Source organism: Salmo salar, chromosome ssa25 (assembly GCF_905237065.1).
Source record: "Salmo salar chromosome ssa25, Ssal_v3.1, whole genome shotgun sequence".
Taxonomy (NCBI): Eukaryota; Metazoa; Chordata; class Actinopteri; order Salmoniformes; family Salmonidae; genus Salmo; species Salmo salar.
In genome coordinates this window covers 29,839,285-29,856,631 of record NC_059466.1, presented here as the reverse complement: position 1 = coordinate 29,856,631, position 17,347 = coordinate 29,839,285, and the positions used below count along the sequence as shown (strand labels likewise).

At 44.1% G+C, this 17,347-nt stretch overlaps 1 pseudogene; it reads left to right on the top strand.

The window, feature by feature from the left end:
- Positions 1-7,255: 7,255 nt before the first annotated feature.
- On the top strand, positions 7,256-17,118 carry LOC106586536 (class I histocompatibility antigen, F10 alpha chain-like; annotated as a pseudogene).
- Positions 17,119-17,347: the final 229 nt, after the last annotated feature.

Below are 17,347 nucleotides of genomic sequence, written 5' to 3'. Positions count from 1 at the left end.
AATGAAAAGGGGAGAATGGTGGATGAAGGTAGAGGGGAGAATGTTGGATGAATGAAAAGGGGAGAATGGTGGATGAAGGTAGAGGGGAGAATGGTGGATGAAGGTAGAGGGGAGAATGGTGGATGAATGAAAAGGGGAGAATGGTGGATGAAGGTAGAGGGGAGAATGGTGGATGAATGAAAAGGGGAGAATGGTGGATGAAGGTAGAGGGGAGAATGGTGGATGAAGGTAGAGGGGAGAATGTTGGATGAATGAAAAGGGGAGAATGGTGGATGAAGGTAGAGGGGAGAATGGTGGATGAATGAAAAGGGGAGAATAGTGGATGAAGGTAGAGGGGAGAATGGTGGATGAATGAAAAGGGAAGAATGGTGGATGAAGGTAGAGGGGAGAATGGTGGATGGCGGAGAAAATAAGAGGAAGGTAGGAGGAAGAAGGAGATGGTAAGAAGAAACCAGGCAGTGTTTTTTACACTCAGGAAAGGGAGAATGGAGAAGAATGGAGCAGATGGGGGAATGTGAGGGGGAAGAGAGGATGCGAGTGAAGGAAGTAGGGAAAAAGCTAGCCACAGGATGCCCTGTGTGTGTGTGCATGTGAGAGAGAGAGCGAAAGAGCACGAGAGAGAGTACTGCCCTAATTTGTTTACAGAGGTGTCCTGCAGTCCACACGTCACAGTTATGTCTGGCTTTAGCTATTCACATGTCAGTGGAGGCTGGTGGGAGGAGCTATAGGAGGACTGGCTCATTGTAATGGCTGGAATGGAATGAATGGAAAGGTATCAAACATATCAAACATATAGAAACCGCTTTTCACTCCGTTCTATTGATTCCATTCCAGCCATTACAATGAGCCTGTCCTCCTATAGGTCCTGCCACCAGCCTCCAATGTCACATGTTCACATTCACACAGACAGCCTAGAGTTGATATAGCTGCTACCTTCCTTCTCCCAAGTAGGTGAATGCAACAGTGGGGATTTTGACGGTTAGGTTTAGGCATTAATTCTGATTTGTTAAGGTTTAGGGTTTGGGACAGGGTTAAAACTAAAACAACTTGACGGTTAGGTTTAGGCATTAATTCTGATTTGTTAAGGTTTAGGGTTTGGGACAGGGTTAAAACTAAAACAACTTGACGGTTAGGTTTAGGCATTAATTCTGATTTGTTAAGGTTTAGGGTTTGGGACAGGGTTAAAACTAAAACAACTTGACGGTTAGGTTTAGGCATTAATTCTGATTTGTTAAGGTTTAGGGTTTGGGACAGGGTTAAAACTAAAACAACTTGACGGTTAGGTTTAGGCATTAATTCTGATTTGTTAAGGTTTAGGGTTTGGGACAGGGTTAAAACTAAAACAACTTGACGGTTAGGTTTAGGCATTAATTCCGAATGGTTAAAGTAAAGGTAATACATTTTTTTTTAAATGAACAGTGCCTAGCACTGGGATTGAACCCATGATCCTTGGAGCCGGAGGTCATTGTTTACACCCATCCGTCATCCCCATCCAAAACACCTTAGCAAGACGTGAGCCTACTTGACGGTAATAGTGCTCACTGTTGCCCCCTAGTGGCCAGTATTGAAACAATCTCCGGAAGTCCTGAGGACCTGGACAAACCTCAAATATTGCACTGGATCTGAGATGCAGCTAGTTGCCAAACTACTGCCCTGTGGAAAGCCTCACCTGTGGTAACTTCTAACACCTCTGTTTCACATAGAGAAAGAGAGAGAGAGAGAGAGAGAGAGAGAGAGAGAGAGCTATTTCTCTATCTCTTCATCTCTCTCCCTCTAACTGCTGCTGCCTTGATTATTAATAGACCAACTGAATGGATCTTTAGAATTAGGATCTATTAGCAGAGCAAAGAGGAGATATTCCAGGAGAAGACCATCAGTAGTCTCCAGGGAGGGATATTGTGATCATTCATTACAGTAACATTCTCTCAGAGTGGCTATTGTGGGACATAAACCGTCTGAGTGGTTCAATTCCCTAGAAATATATTAAAATGTCACGACATAGCCTATTGGTTATTAATGGTCCTGCCAGGCGCAGGAAGAAAAATGCCAAGCTGGGAATAAATACAGAAGGCTTCAGAAAGAAAAGCATAGTGAGTTCTCAAGGAAAGTTCAGTGTAGCCATACTGGGTAATGGAGTGAACGATGTAGCCATACTGGGTAATGGAGTAAACGATGTAGCCATACTGGGTAATGGGGTGAATGATGTAGCCATACTGGGTAATCGGGTGAACGATGTAGCCATACTGGGTAACGGGGTGACGATGTAGCCATACTGGGTAACGGGGTGAACGATGTAGCCATACTGGGTAATGGAGTGAACGATGTAGCCATACTGGGTAACGGGGTGACGATGTAGCCATACTGGGTAATGGAGTGAACGATGTAGCCATACTGGGTAACGGGGTGAACGATGTAGCCATACTGGGTAATGGGGTGAACGATGTAGCCATACTGGGTAATGGAGTGAACGATGTAGCCATACTGGGTAACGGGGTGAACGATGTAGCCATACTGGGTAATGGGGTGAACGATGTAGCCATACTGGGTAATGGAGTAAACGATGTAGCCATACTGGGTAATGGGGTGAATGATGTAGCCATACTGGGTAATCGGGTGAACGATGTAGCCATACTGGGTAACGGGGTGACGATGTAGCCATACTGGGTAACGGGGTGAACGATGTAGCCATACTGGGTAATGGAGTGAACGATGTAGCCATACTGGGTAACGGGGTGACGATGTAGCCATACTGGGTAATGGAGTGAACGATGTAGCCATACTGGGTAATGGGGTGAATGATGTAGCCATACTGGGTAACGGGGTGATGATGTAGCCATACTGGGTAATGGAGTGAACGATGTAGCCATACTGGGTAACGGGGTGAACGATGTAGCCATACTGGGTAATGGGGTGAACGATGTAGCCATACTGGGTAATGGAGTGAACGATGTAGCCATACTGGGTAACGGGGTGAACGATGTAGCCATACTGGGTAATGGGGTGAACGATGTAGCCATACTGGGTAACGGGGTGACGATGTAGCCATACTGGGTAACGTGATGAACGATGTAGCCATATTGGGTAATGGGGTGACGATGTAGCCATACTGGGTAACGGGGTGACGATGTAGCCATACTGGGTAATGGGGTGAATGATGTAGCCATACTGGGTAACGTGATGAACGATGTAGCCATATTGGGTAATGGGGTGAATGATGTAGCCATACTGGGTAACGTGATGAACGATGTAGCCATATTGGGTAATGGGGTGAACGATGTAGCCATACTGGGTAACGGGGTGAACGATGTAGCCATACTGGGTAACGGGGTGAACGATGTAGCCATACTGGGTAACGTGATGAACGATGTAGCCATATTGGGTAATGGGGTGACGATGTAGCCATACTGGGTAACGGGGTGAACGATGTAACCATACTGGGTAACGGGGTGAACGATGTAGCCATACTGGGTAACGGGGTGACGATGTAGCCATACTGGGTAATGGGGTGAACGATGTAGCCATACTGGGTAACGGGGTGAACGATGTAGCCATACTGGGTAACGGGGTGACGATGTAGCCATACTGGGTAATGGGGTGAACGATGTAACCATACTGGGTAACGTGATGAACGATGTAGCCATACTGGGTAATGGAGTGAACGATGTAGCCATACTGGGTAACGGGTGAACGATGTAGCCATACTGGGTAATGGGGTGAACGATGTAGCCATACTGGGTAACGGGGTGAACGATGTAACCATACTGGGTAACGGGGTGAACGATGTAACCATACTGGGTAATGGGGTGAACGATGTAACCATACTGGGTAATGGAGTGAACGATGTAGCCATACTGGGTAACGGGTGAACGATGTAGCCATACTGGGTAATGGAGTGAACGATGTAGCCATACTGGGTAACGGGTGAACGATGTAACCATACTGGGTAACGTGATGAACGATGTAACCATACTGGGTAATGGGGTGAACGATGTAGCCTAGTGATGCTGTACCAACAAAAGTGAGTCTTTAGATTTCAGTCTAATTCACTACCATTCTCTTCCCTGTGGCTCAGTTGGTAGAGCATGGTGTTTGCAATGCTAGCATGGTGTGTGCAACGCCAGGGTTGTGGGTTCGATTCCCACGGGGGGGCCAGTACAAAATAAATAAAAATTGTAAAAATGTATGATATGTATGCATTCACTTCTGTAAGTCGCTCTGGATAAGAACGTCTGCTAAATGACTAAAATGTAAATGTAAGATAATGTTAAGTTTCAATGTGTAAATTAAACATCGGCCTGCTGGTACAATCTTGGTCGACCTTATTGTAGTCAACAGCAATTACAATTAACCGATTTAACAATGAAACGAAAGTCAATTAGGCTAATTTCTCATAAGAAAATGATATTCAATGTCAAGAATACCAACCTAAGAAAAGACCCCTGGCTGTTCAGGTTAGTACACGCTGACTGATTAACACTACAATCAGTGGATTGTGTGTATTTGTGATTAAGCCCCCTGCTAAGAAGAGTTGTTCCAATCACACAGTGTGGGGTCTGCTGTACCCTCTCAGGGGGAGAGGTTGGAAGGAGGGAGATGGGGGGGGGGGGTGTTAAGCACCAGTCCATCCATAATTACTAAAGTCCTGCAGGGGTCTGACTGCTCTGGGGGGTCAGAAAGGGCTAGGGGGGGTACAGACAGGACAGGGTCATGGCTCTGCTGAGACAAACTGACAATTGATCAGAGAACCCAGGAGAGAGCGAGCGAACGAGAATTTCCACAAAGCTGTGAATGATCTGAGAGACAAGGCAAGGGCCTTCGATGCCATTAAAAGGAACATAAAATTTGACATACCAACTAGGATCTGGCTAAAAATACTTGAATCAATTATAGAACCCATATTTAGAACCAAGGACTGATCACCCCAATCCACAAAAGTAGAGACAAATTTGACCCCAATAACTACCGTGGGATATGCGTCAATAACAACCTTGGGAAAATCCTCTGTATTGTCATTAACAGCAGACTCGTACATTTCCTCAGCAAAAACAATGTAGTGAGCAAATGTCAAATTCGCTGAGTCAAATAAGGTTTTGACTCAATTTGGCATGAGGGTCTGCTATGCAAATTGATGGAAAGTGGTGTTGGGGGAAAAACATACAACATTATAAAATCCATGTACACAAACAACAAGTGTGCGGTTAAAATTGGCAAAGAAAACACACATTTCTTTCCACAGGGCCATGGGGTGAGACAGGGATGCAGCTTAAGCCCCACCCTCTTCAACATATATATCAACGAATTGGCGAGGGCACTAGAACGGTCTGCAGCAACCGGCCTCACCCTACTAGAATCTGAAGTCAAATGTCTACTGTTTGCTGATGATCTGGTGCTTCTGTCACCAACCAAGGAGGGCCTACAGCAGCACCTAGATCTTCTGCACAGATTCTGCCAGACTTGGGCCCTGACAGTAAATCTCAGTAAAACCAAAATAATGGTGTTCAAAAAAAGGTCCAGTTGCCAGGACCACAACTATAAATTTCATCTAGACACCGTTGCCCTAAAGCACTCAAAAAACGATACATACCTTGGCCCAAACATCAGCGCCACAGGTAACTTCCACAAAGCTGTGAACGATCTGAGAGAAGGGCCTTCTCTGCCATCAAAAGGAACATAAAATTCAAAATAGCAATTAGGATCTGGCAAAAAATACTTGAATCAGTTATAGAACCCAATGCCCTTGATGTTTGTGAGGTCTGGGGTCCGCTCACCAACCAATAATTGAGAATTCTACAAAAATATAATCTGTGTACAACGTAAAACACCAAATAATGCATGCAGAGCAGAATTAGGTGTTAAATTTTACAACCACAAAAAAGGAAGCGATACTCAAACCTTCCATAACAAAGCCATTACCTACAGAAAGATGAACCCGGAGAAGAGTCCCCTAAGCAAACTGGTCCTGGGGCTCTGTTCACAAACACAAACAGACCCCACAGAGCCCCAGGACAGCAACACAATTAGACCCAACCAAATCATGAGAAAACAAAAAGATAATTGCTTGACACATTGGAAAGAATAAAAATAAATTGAGAAAACTAGAATGCTATTTGGCCCTAAACAGAGAGTACACAGTAGCAGAATACCTGACCACTGTGACTGACCCAAAATGAAGGAAATCTTTCTATGTACAGACTCAGTGAGCATAGCCCTGCTATTGAGAAAGGCTGCTGAAGGCAGACCTGGCTCTCAAGAGAAGACAGGCTATGTGCACACTGCCCACAAAATGAGTTGGAAACTGAGCTGCACTTCCTAACCTCCTGCCAAATGTATGGCTATATTAAATATACATATTTCCCTCAGATTACACAGACCCACAAAGAATTTGAAAACAAACCGCATTTTGATAACCTCCCATATCTATTTGGTGAAATACCACAGTGTGCCATCACAGCAGCAAGATGTGTGACCTGTTGCCACAAGAAAAGGGCAACCAGTGAAGAACAAACACCATTGTAAATACAACCCATATTTATGTTGATTTATTTTCTCTTTTGTACTTTAACTATTTGCACATAATATGACATTTGAAATGTCTTTATTCTTTTGGAACTTTTGTGAGTGTTATGTTTACTGTCAAATTTTGTTTTATTGTTTATTTCACTTTTGTTTATTATCGATTTCACTTGCTTTGGCAATGTAAACATATGTTTCCCATGCCAATAAAGCCCATAAATTGAAAATTGAAATTGAGAGAGAGAGAAGGAGAGGAAAGGTAGGAGAGTATATTTACTGAAGCATTAAAAGACACTACAAGTATGCTACTGTCTCAACTCTTAACAGTATAAAACACACTGCTTTACGACTCACAGCAGTGTACTGTCTACCAGAAGGGCTGCTTCTATTCCTCCATCTACCTGAGCCTCTTCATTTAGAGAGGAAGTGTAGCCTACCATGATGTTAGACACAAGCTGTTTGAGGAGACTAAAGTGCATCTCAATCTAAGCTGAAACAACTTCAACGCTGCCACTACTGCTGAGTGAGGAGCAGAGAGAAACAGGCAGAGTAGAGTGTCTGCTGCTACGGCTGATAGACCCAGGCACTACAGGCAGGGCTCTTCATTACACTCTAAAGACACAAACTGTCACTTCTATTACAGCCAACCACAGCCTGACTGAGTGGACAGAGAAAAATGGCACCAAAACATTATGAGTTCCTTGGAGATGGTGGAGAGGGGTGGGAGGGAGGGTGGAGCGGGATGGGGGAGAGAGGGGGCTGTGATGGATGGCTGTGTGACACAGGCGGACGGGGTGAGGAGGGGGTAAGGCAGCCGTGGGCTTTTATAGTTGAGAGCCGGTGTGTGTGTGTTCGGACTGTGGAGTCCAAGTCCATACGCGCGCACACACACGCAGACACCACCCCTTGACCCACCGACCAGAGCAGAGCGAGAATGAACACACACACAGAGCGAGACCATGCAGCCCAGTCGTGTCAAGCTGAGAGCGGTTCACTAAGGAGGTTCTGTCAGTGCTCCTTCGGCTCCATGTCAAAACAGACAGCCTGCATATTCAACAGATAAAGAAAGCTGCCACGCAACAGGAATACACAAGCAGAGCCAGCCTGCCAATCTAACGAATTTAGCCCAGATTTGTCCAGGTCCGCAATTTCAACCAAACTGATCAATGTGATGATGTCAACGTGGAAAATTGATTAGATCTGCAAAAAGTTTGCAATTTAAGGGCATTTCGTATTTTATCAGCAAACTTAACATTTTTATTTTATTTTACAGATACCCACAAGGAACATCCTACTACATCTTTCCCTCGCCGATGGACAAGAACTCAACATGCATAACCCCTGAAGCATAACTGAAATGCAATTTGGAAACCAGTATTATTCTCTTTAACATGTTACTTCACATCCTGAAACATAATGAAAGCATGAAATGAAATAGTCTGAACTCCTTTGTGTTAACTTAGGTACAGTCTCTTTTTGCTGGGAATGTTCCCCAACAGTATGTATTCTATTCACGTAACATAGTCTTTCAGCCACTCTGGTGGATTCATATCCCTTTTTGGGCGAGCTTGTGGCTCTGTGAGCATTCTCTCTCCCCCCCCTTTCTGTGCGTTGTCTGTGGTCACCTCAGCCTGTGTGGTTGTTAGATCGGGAAGACCTCTGAGGTGTTTTTTGATCCTCCATGCCTCTTCTGAACCTGTGTCCACCACGTAGGGCATCCGCTTTTCTCAGCACTGTTGCTGGTGTCTTTGAGTTTGTAATCCACACACGTTGATCTTCTGTCAGCTCTGGCCTCTCAGTAGCACGCTGTCTGCAATTAATGTCTCCAGTTTGTGTTTGTTTCAGCCATTTGTCCCTCTCAGCGAAGACCTTCCTGTTAGGCCATTGGGGTTTAAACTGAGCCGGCGAGACAGGCAATGGGGAGCGCAGCCTCCTGCCCATCAGGAGCTCGGCAGGTGACGGCCCATGATGCAGCGGTGTGACTTTGTAAGCTAACAGAGCCCTGTATGCATCCTTTTCTTTTCAGAAGTCCCTTGACTTGTTTCCACACCTCTCTCTTCCTCACCGTTGCTCTGTGCATGGTAGGAAGAGAGGGAGGAGGGAGGGAGGAGGTATGGAGAGAGGAGGGAGGGAGGAGGAGGGAGGAGAAGTCATATTCTGTGGCAAAAGCAGAAAAGGAGCTCGCAGAGAACTGGGGAGCGTTATCTGTAACCAGGCCCTCATCGACCACTTGCCTGGAAAGAATCGGATTTTATTGGTCACATACACATATTTAACAGATGTTATTGCGGGTGTAGCAAAATGCTTGTGTTCCTAGCTCCAACAGTGCAGTAGTATCTAACAATTTACAATAATACACACAAATCTAAAAGTAAAAGAATGGCATTAAGAAACATATAAATATCAGATCGCGCAATGTCGGAGTGGCGTTGACTAAAATACAGTAGAATAGAATACAGTATATACATATGAGATGAGTAAAGCAGTATGTAAACATTATTTAAACATTATTAAAGTGACTAGTGTTCCATTGTTAAAGTGGCCAGTGATTCCAAGTCTATGTATATAGGGCAGCAGCCTCTAAGGTGCAGGGTTGCATAACCGTGTGGAAGCCGGCTAGTGATGGCTATTTAACAGTCTGATGGCCTTGAGATAGAAGCTGTTTTTCAGTCACTCGGTCCCAGCTTTGATGCATCTGTACTGACCTCACCTTCTGGATGATAGCGGGGTGAACAGGCAGTGGCTCGGGTGGTTGCTGTCCATGATGATCTTTTTGGCCTTCCTGTGACATTGGGTGCTGTAGGTGTCCTGAAGGGCATGTAGTTTGCCTCCAGTGATGCGTTGGGCAGACCGGACCACCCTCTGGAGAGCCCTGCAACTGTGGGCGGCGCAGTTGCCGTACCAGGCGGTGATACTGATGTTCTCAATTGTGCATCTGTAAAAGTTTGTGAGGATTTTAGGGTCCATGCCAAATTTCTTCATCCTACTGAGGTTGAAGAGGCGCTGTTGCGCCTTCTTCACCACACTGTCTGTGTGGGTGGACCATTTCAGATCGTCAGTGATGTGTACGCCAAGGAACTTGAAGCTCTTTACCTTCTCCACTGCGGTGCCGTTGATGTGGATATGTGCGTGCTCCCTCTGCTGTTTCCTGAAGTCAACGATCAGCTCCTTTGTTTTGTTGATGTTGAGTGAGAGGTTATTTTTCTGGCATCACTTTCCCAGGGCCCTCACCTCCTCCCTGTAGGCTGTCTCGTCATTGTTGGTAATCAGGCCTACCATTGTTGTGTCGTCTGCAAACTTGATGATTGAGTTGGAGGCGTGCATTGCCACGCAGTCATGGGTGAACAGGGAGTACAGGAGAGGGCTAAGAACGCACCCCTGTGGGGCCCCTGTGTTGAGGATCAGCGAAGTGGAGGTGTAGTTTCCTACCTTCACCACCTGGGGGTGGCCTGTCAGGAAGTCCAGGACCCAGTTGCACAGGGTGTGGTTCAGACCCAGGGCCCCAAGCTTAATGATGAGCTTGGAGGGTACAATGCTGTTGAATGCTGAGCTGTAGTCAATGAACAGCATTCTTACATATGTATTCCTCTTGTCCAGATGGGATATGGCAGTGTGCAGTGCGATGGCAATTGCATTGTCTGTGGATCTATTGGGGCGGTAAGCAAATTCAAGTGGGTCTAGGGTGTCAGGTAAGGTAGAGGTGATATGATCCTTAACTAGCCTCTCAAAGCACTTCATGATGACAGAAGTGAGTGCTATGGGGCGATAGTTATTTAGCTCAGTTACCTTTGCTTTCTTGGTTACTGGAACAATGGTGGACATCTTGAAGCAAGTGGGGACCACAGACTGGGATAGGGAGAGATTGAATATGTCCGTAAACACTCCAGCCAGCTGGTTTGCGCATGATCTGAGGACGCGGCTAGGGATGCCGTCTGCGCCGGCAGCCTTGCAAGGGTTAACACGCTTGACCCTTGTGTAGTCTTAACGTTCTGTATACTGACCCGCCTTCACTAAACCCCTAAAATAAAGCAGCTTAATTGAATTTTAAACCCCAGATCTATTTTGCATGAAGAAACAACCTGTGATTCATCACAAACTTTGTGAATATCTGCGTTTTTCCTCTTTACTTTGAAGAAAGACTGATCAGTGGACACCACTCGCTTTGATTACAACACACCTGTCATCCTTGTTTTCTTTACTAAAGTAGAGCTTTATTATTATTATTATTTCCAAAGGTACTGCATAGGAGTAAACCCTTTTTTGCAAGAGATAGCACTTGTATAGCCTAAGAAAGTAGCAGAAATGTGCAGAAAGTGGTTTAGAATGCATTTTATTGAAGGGAAACAGTATTGAACTATTTTGGCAACAAAATTATATATTCTTTTACAGTCCTTCTTGGGGGGGGGGGGGCTGGCTTCCTGTCCTCACAATCACTGATCTCAGCCGTTTTGTGCAGTGTGCTCAGGCGGACCACATTCTTGTTCCTCTTTGGGAGGTATGAATCTAGAGTGGTGGTGGGGGTGAAGGCAAACTTTGATGAGAAGGCCTCACTCCCGCTTGTTGCGAGGACTGCAGGGGGAGCTCAGGCTTGTTCTTTCTAACTGTGAGGGGTAATATACACGGCTGTGACTATATAATTATCTTCGGAGGTAATACGGTCGGCATTTGATTGTCAGGTATTCTAGGTCAGGTGAACAAAAGGACTTGAGTTTCTGTATGTTATCACAATCCCACCATGCGTAGTTAATCATGAAACATACACCCCGGCCCTTCTTCCCGGAGAGTTCTTTATTCCTGTATGCGCGATGTACGGAGAACTCAGATATCCAGAGGTGGGACCAAGTCATTGTTTTACAAGTCACAAGTAAGTCTCAAGTCTTAGCACTCAAGACAGGCAAGTCCGAGTCAAGTCTCAAGTCAAGACCGTCAAGTATCAAGTCAAGTCTCAAGTCCTAAACTTTGAGTTTCGAGTCCTAAACAAGTCGTAATGTGCTCTTAATCAATTGTAATACCATTTCATATTTTTAACAAGAGTAATAGTATATTACATTCACACAAATCATGAATGCTTTTAAAAATATCTATATATTTATTACTTTCCAAATAAACGTTATATTTCCATGGAAATACATGGGTAGCCATGAAAAAGACAGACACCTCCCAATAGTGATCGACTATCGCTATGGGGCGCAATCGGGTGATGTAGGCTTGTACACAATCGCCCAACCTTAACACACACACACACACACACACACACACACACACACACACACACACACACACACACACACACACACACACACACACACACACACACACACACACACACACACACACACACACACAGCGTGGTTACAGTAGGCTAACATATGTCAATGGTTTTAGGAACAGCAGTAACATCAGGCAGGATTTAGGCTACAAACTGCCTAGCCAGTTTAGCTCAATATTGGGTGCAATGATCACGTTCCCGCACTGACTGACTGTGTGGAGGCTCATTGATTTAACGTTACGTTAGCCTACGATACACCAGTAAAGTAATAAAATATATAGTTGTCGGCTATATTGGCCATGACTTACTGTTCTTTGTGCAGCTTCAAATGTCGAACAAAGTTGGAAATTGTTGCGCCTCCGTCTGTAATTTTCTTCCCGCATGTTTTGCAAGTTGCAGTCCGTTTTTTGCAGCATTGTCTTTATATCCGAAAATAATAATTTTGGGTATCATCTTTCCAAGGGCTCCATCTGAATTCACCCGCCAACGTTCCTCTGCACTGCCACGAACAACTCTTTCTCAGCTGGCACAATTTGATTGGCTGCTATCCGATTCAAACTGTAATCCGTTAAATGAAGAGTTGATGCGCTGCACACTTTTTAAAATAGCATCATTTTTTATATTTTGGCTTGGGGAGGGTATCAAGTCAGGTCGAGTCATAAGGCTCAAGTCCAAGTCAAGTCACGAGTCATTGGTGTTAAAGTCAAAGTCGAGTTGCAAGTATTTGTGACTCGAGTCTGACTCGAGTCCAAGTCATGTGACTCGAGTCCACACCTCTGCAGATAGCTGTATGGACGGGGACAGTATATCCCGAGAGAGACATATTTCTATGAAACAGGGTATGTTATAATCCCTGATGTCTCTCTGGAAGGAGATCCTCACCCTGAGCTCGTCTACTTTATAATCCAGAGACTGAAGTAATATACTTTGAAACGGTGGATGGTGTGCATGCCTCCTGAGTCGGACTAGAAGTCCACTCCGAATACCTTTTCTCCACCGGCTGTGTTTTGGAGCAGCCTCTGGAATAAGTTAAATTACCCTGGGGGGTACGAACAAAGGATCCAATTCAGGAAAGTCGTATTCCTGGTCGTAATGCTGGTGAGTTACCGTCGCTCTGATATCCAAAAGTTATTTCCGGCTGTATGTAATAACAAAACCAAAAATTCAGGGCTAATAATGTAAGAAATAACACACAAAAAAACAAAATACTGCAAAGTTGCTTAGGAGCTAGAAACAGAGCTGCCATATATGTTGGCGCTTTCTTACTTATCTTTGCTATTTCAATGTACCACTAGCAGATAAGTGCCATTTTTCCAATAGAACATATCTGCCCCTACCTTTTGCCCTGGCCGTTTTGGCAGCTCTATTACCATCATTGGTTCGGGATGACAAGGTTGACATTTTGCACACACCTCACACTGGGCCACCAGCTTGGCAATCTGAGTACTCAGACCAAGCCACCACACCGACTGCGGAGCCCTCAGTCTGCATTTTGTTATTCCCATGTGTCCCTCATGCACTCTGTCTAGCATTTCCGGTTGTAGTGGAAGTCATTTCGGTCCACTCAACAGGGCTTCAGTAGCTTAGGCAGTTCCTCCTGCCTGGGCCATCCCTTCTTGCACTGCTGTACCATCTGTCGGCAGATGGGATCTCTCTGTTGCTCCTCTGCAATATGTTGCAGTTTGGTCTGAGATGCAGGTATAGGCTGTCTCTTACTGCATTAATGGACACCTGTTCCTCACCCTCTAGTCTAGAGATTGCTCCTCCTCTGTTAAAACCGCTTTAGGACCCGCCCCTTTTATTAATTTTTTCTCCTAAAATTACATACCCAAATCTAACTGCCTGTAGCTCAGGACTTGAAGCAAGGATATGCATTTTCTTGAGACCATTTGAAAGGAAAGTTCGTCGAAATGTGAAATTAATGTAGGAGAATATAACACATTAGATCTGGTAAAAGATAATACAAAGAAGAAAACATGTGTTTAAAAACAAAATGTACCATCATCTTTGAAATGCAAAACAAAAGCCATAATGTATTATTCCAGCCCAGGTGCAATTTAGATTTTGGCCACTAGATGGCAGAAATGTATGTGCAAAGTTTTAGACTGATCTAATTAACCATTGCATATCTGTTCAAAATGCTGTATCAAGACTGCCCAAATGTGCCTAATTGGTTTATTAATACATTTTCAAGTTCATAATTGTGCACTCTCCTCAAACAATAGCATGTTATTCTTTCACTGTAATAGCTACTGTATATTGGACAGTGCACTTAGATTAAGAAGAATTTAAGCTTTCTGCCCATATCAGATATGTCTATGTCCTGGGAATTTTTTTGGTTACTTAAAACCTCATGCTAATCACATTAGCCTACGTTAGCTCAACCGTCCCGCGGGGTGACACCAATACTATAGAGGTTAATGGATGTTTATTTGGAGCCCTGGAGAGTTCGTCTGCTGTGATCAGTGCCCTCCCTAGCACATTTGGTGCCTTCGGAAAGTATTCAGACCCCATTACTTTTCCCACATTTTGTTAGGTTACAGCCTTATTCTAAAATGTATTATATAGCTTTTTTCCCCTCATCAATCGACAGACAATACCCCATAATGACATAGCAAAAACTGGTTTTTAAAAAACTGAAATATTATATTAACATAAGTATTCGGTCTGAATATTATAATATTTCTGTTTTTTAAAAACCTGTTTTTGCTTTGTCATTATGGGGTATTGTCTGTCGATTGATGAGGGGGAAAAAACTTTACTCAGTACCTTGTTGAAGCACCTTTGGCAGCAATTATAGCCTTGAGTCTTCTTGGGTTTGACAATAAAAGCTTGGCACTTTTGTATTTGGGGAGTTTCTCCCATTATTTTATGCAGATCCTCTCAAGCTCTGTCAGGTTGGATGGAGAGCGTTGCTGCACAGCTATTTTCAGGTCTCTCCAGAGATGTTCGATCGGGTTCAAGTCCGGGGTCTGGCTGGGCTATTCAAAGACATTCCCAAAGCCACTTGGTTTTTGCTCTGACGTGCACTGTCAACTGTGGGACCTCATATAGATAGGTTTCTGCCCTTCCAAATCATGTCCAATCAATTGAATTTACCACAGGTGGACTCCAATCAAGTTGTAGAAACATCTCAAGGATGATCAATGGAAAGAGGATGCACCTGAGCTCAATTTCTTGTCTCATAACAAAGGGTCTGAAAGCTTATATAAATAAGGTATCTATCGGGTCAAGTCTCTGAATATCCTCGAGTGGCCCAGCCAGAGCCTGGACTTGAACCCGACCGAACATCTCTGGAGAGGCTTGAAAATAGCTGTGCACTAACGCTCCCCATCCAACCTGTCAGAGCTTGAGAGAATCTGCAGAGAAGAATGGGAGAAAGTCCCCAAAACAGGAGTGCCAAGCTTGTAGCATCATACCCAAGAAGACTCGAGGCTGTAAATGCTGCCAACGGTGCTTCAACAAAGTACTGAGTAAAGTTTTTTCCCCCTCATAAATCGACAATGCTTTGTCATTATGAAGTATTGTGTGTAGATTGATGAGGGGTAAAAAAAACAATTGAATCAATTTTAGAATAAGGCTGTAACCTAACAAAATTTGAAAAAAGTTGAGGTGTCTGGATGCTTTCCGAAGGCTTCCATCATTTTAAAGTAGTCAACTGGTTGGGGATTCCTATGAGTTGGGAGAAATCAGCCAATTAAGAAAATGTTGTACTTTAAAATGTAGATAGCATGGGCAACGTCATTGAGGCTGTCACATATGCTATAATGGCACAGATACAAAGATGAGTCCTCTATCTATCTCTGTGTAAAATACACAGAGTAAAAAGTGTGACAACCAACCCTGGTCTGTCCTACCAAACATTTTCAAGTCAGCCATTAAAGGTATATTGTAATTACTTCGCCACCATGGCCTATTTATTGCCTTACCTCCCTTATCTTACCTCATTTGCATACACTGTATATAGACTTTTTCTACTGTATTATTGACTGTATGTTTGTTTATTCAATGTGTAACTCTGTGTTGTTGTATGTGTCGAACTGCTTTGCTTTATCTTGGCCAGGTCGCAGTTGTAAATGAGAACTTGTTCTCAACTAGCCTACCTGGTTAAATAAAGGTGAAATAAAATAAAATAAAAAGAGAGAGAGTATAAGGTTTTCAGATCACTGTGAAAATCTTAACTGATATGGTTCTCACCGTCTTTCAGGTTCGGGATCACATTCTCTGTGGGCTTTTGCAACATACATCATAGGAGATACGCCTTTCCCGGAATATACTGTTCTTTTGTTGCTGGATGATATTGAAGTTGGTTACTACGAGAGACAGTTTGTTTACAGGGGACACAATGCCCTAGATGAAAAAGAGATGGGGATTGTTCTGGACATTGCTTCTGTGTTTGGAGCCATGTCCTTCAGCATGAAAGGCAGATCATATGATCTAAAACAACTCTTTCATTTCACCGAAGGTATTCATGTACAGCAGAGAATGGCTTGCTGTGAGATGTTGGACAATGATAAACTGGTCCTAATTCTGTCCAGAAGCACTTTCAATAAGATTGTTGCAGATGGGATGTGCTATAATATGACTCAGAATACATACTATACTGGAAACCCACAGTTAGCATGGGATGAGGTGAAGCTAGAATATGTGAAAATGCTTTATGCGCACGTTTACCTTCCCCTTTGCATAAAAACATTGAATATTTTCCTGGAGAGAGAAAAGAACATTGTGATGCGTAAAGTGCGTCCCAGAATCAGGCTCATAAAGAAAGCGAAGTCTGGAGGGCTCCAGGTGAGCTGTCTGGTGTTTGGTTTCAACCCACGACACACCAACCTGACCCTGCTGAGAGACAGCCAGCCAATAGCAGAACAGGAGCTGACAGGTGGGCAGCTGCCACCCAATGGAGACTGGGCGTACTAGCTGAGGAAGAGTCTGGAGGTCATTACAGAGGAACTGAGAGAGAGACACAACTACACCTGCACTGTCTCCCACCTCAGTCTGGGTACCTGAGCCAGGCAGAGGCAGAGTCGGCCTAGTTGTGCTTTCAGTTCCACTGACTATGATGGTGGCGATAACTATTCTGCTAAGCTTTGTTGTTTGTGTCAGGAAGAGGAGACACTAGCTCCAAGACATTGTCACAGCTTGCCAAAGTCAATGCCCAAGTGACTGAGCAAATTAGCCTATCTTCATACATATCCTACCAAACCCACATTGTTTTAGACCCATGTCCTTTTTTTCTCACCTTATTTTTGATGGAACCACAGCCCCCCTTTCTTTATGTGCTTATTCCACAAGTTAATCATTTGTATGGATGATTGTAAAACAGATACAGTGCGTTTTGTTGCCGATCTTACTTTGCTACCTGACGGTTTTTACTTTTTCATTACCGTATATTTTTACTTTTTCCCTCACTCAACTTTTTTCATTCAACTTTTTCACCCCGGAGGTTTTATCTGGACATGGTTCGTCAGGACTTCAAACAGCCGAAGCTAAGTAACATTAACATGATGCCTTCTAATTGCAGTCGTTGTACTTATAATATACAGGAGAACGATCGCCTTACGG